Source organism: Rhinopithecus bieti, unplaced genomic scaffold (assembly GCF_001698545.2).
Source record: "Rhinopithecus bieti isolate Rb0 unplaced genomic scaffold, ASM169854v2 scaffold_364, whole genome shotgun sequence".
In the NCBI taxonomy this organism is placed as follows: Eukaryota; Metazoa; Chordata; class Mammalia; order Primates; family Cercopithecidae; genus Rhinopithecus; species Rhinopithecus bieti.
The window spans coordinates 293,999-296,299 of record NW_016803104.1 but is presented as its reverse complement, the minus strand read 5'-3'; positions in this window follow the sequence as shown (position 1 = coordinate 296,299).

The following is a 2,301-nucleotide window of genomic DNA, read 5'->3' as shown; positions in this document are numbered from 1 at the left end:
TTTTTTGAGGCGGAGTCTCGCTCTGCCGCCCAGGCTGGAGTGCTGTGGCCCGGATCTAGGCTCACTGCAAGCTCCGCCTCCCGGGTTCCCGCCATTCTCCTGCCTCAGCCTTCCGAGTAGCTGGGGCTACAGGCGCCCGCCACGTCGCCCGGCTAGTTTTTTGTATTTTAGTAGAGACGGGGTTTCACCGTGTTAGCCAGGATGGTCTCGATCTCCTGACCTCGTGATCCGCCCGTCTCGGCCTCCCAAAGTGCTGGGATTACAGGCTTGAGCCACCGCGCCTGGCCGGGAAGCTGAACAAAATCTTATCCTCAGCAGACAGGAGGTTGCAGATCTGAGGTAAAGAATAAGGGAAAGAGAAATTCAACTCCAGTTTCTAGCAGTGGATCCTCTTGTATTTGTTGATTGTGATGGAACATTTAGCAGGGAGCGTTTGCTTCTCAGCCCATAGGCGTGGGGTGCTGCTTCCTCTGGGATGGAAGGGCTGCATGCTTCTCTGCTCACCTTCCAGGATGTGCTGTACCTTCACTTTACCTTTCAGAAAGAAGAAAGGTGTTTGTCTCAATACATTTTAGTTGATTTAGAGAATGGCTATCTTAGGCAGTCTGGGCCGCTATAACAGAAAACCACAGACTGGGTGGCTTAAACAACAGACAATTATCTCTCACAGTTCTTGGGGCTGGGAAGTCTACAAACAAGGCAGTGGCCAGTCTGATGTTTGGTGAGGGCACTGCTCTTGGTGTGCAGATGGCCATTTTGTTATTGTATCCTCATATAGTGGAGACAGAAAGAGATTATCTCTTTCTTGTCTCTTCTTATAAGGGCACTAATCCCACTGATAGGCCCCATCTCCTAATACTATCACCTTGGGAATTTAGCCTTCAACATACGAAGTTTAGGTAGACACAAACGTTCACTACATAGCAATGACTTAACCCTCAGAATTCACTAGAGGGAGAAGTGTGTATAGTGTGTATAGTGATGACTCCAGGAGGGCCCAGAGAACTCTGATCCCATCCAGGTCTGGTGCCCTGGATGCTCTGACTTTGCAGGGTCCAGAGTGGGGTTGGATGAGGCTTAGCTGTGAAAGCCACAGGAAAGTAGCTCTGGCTGTGATTCCTCAGCTTTGCCTTCTTTACAAGGGGGACCAGACCCTTAGGGCCACCAGGTTCTTCATCTGGCTTGGTGGTCCTCTCCCAGTGGCATCCCCACTTCACAATGCTGTCTCAGGCTGCATGTGCTGAGACCTGTCATTTGAACACCTGGGTGTCTGGAAGCCAGGTGACAGCGTGTGATGTGATTTAGTGGTGCCTACATGCTCATGTGAGGCAGATCAACCTCATCCTCAGGAATGATTACAAGAACTGGGAAGACAGTAGAGAAACTTCGCCTTTGGGAGAGGAAGAAGTTGCTAGACTCCCAGGTCGTGAGACTCCTACCTTATAGTTTGATGGACCAGGTTGAGCCGTCCCAGGACCTTGGGCAGTGGCTGAAGTATTTCTGATTAGAGAAAAGGGTTAGGGTTGTCAAGGAAGCTGTTCTGAAAGAGTACACTGTGGAGTGGGACCTACTGACATTTACACTGGGCTACCGAACTTTCAGGCTGGGTCACTTGGAGTCAGTGATACTCCTTTATTGGACACCAAGATTATGTCCAGTAAAGTGGCTTCCTTAACATGGAAATTGCCTCTCAGAGTTCTTGGAATGTTACAACAAAGGTGATGTGTTGAGGATGGGCCCCTGCATGTGCTCGGCCTGGTCATCCTTCATATTAAGGATTCCTCATGGATGCAGAGCTGAGCTGGGCCTATGGGGAAAAGCAGGACTGGGACTGACAGTGGGGGCATAGAGGAGTAGGGTGGCCTGAGATGGAGGCAGCATGAGAACTTACCCTATTCCTATCAGATCAGCCAGGGAGGGAAGTTCCCTCCTGGCCAATTAAGTGACTCATGGGTGGAGTCCAGAGGATTAAACTTCCTTTACAGGGCCCGGCCAGTAGCTATTAGTCGAACAGGTTTCTTCACATCACTCTCTGGGCTTCTTTGTGGACACAACAGAAGAGGTGAGTTCTGTGGAAGCTCATGCTAGGTTCAGTTGTGATTATCTGCCGGGAGGGCTGCTGGGAAAACCTATAGACATTTTCATCTAGTGATGAGGTCTCACTCTACCAAACTGTGAACTCCTCAGCACAGGGCTGAGTGCTGCTCATCACTGTGCCCAGTCAGTATAGCCCTAGCACAGAACAGGTACTAGCAGAAGGCCAGAAATGACAGAGCAAGAAGGAGTCACCTGTTAACAACG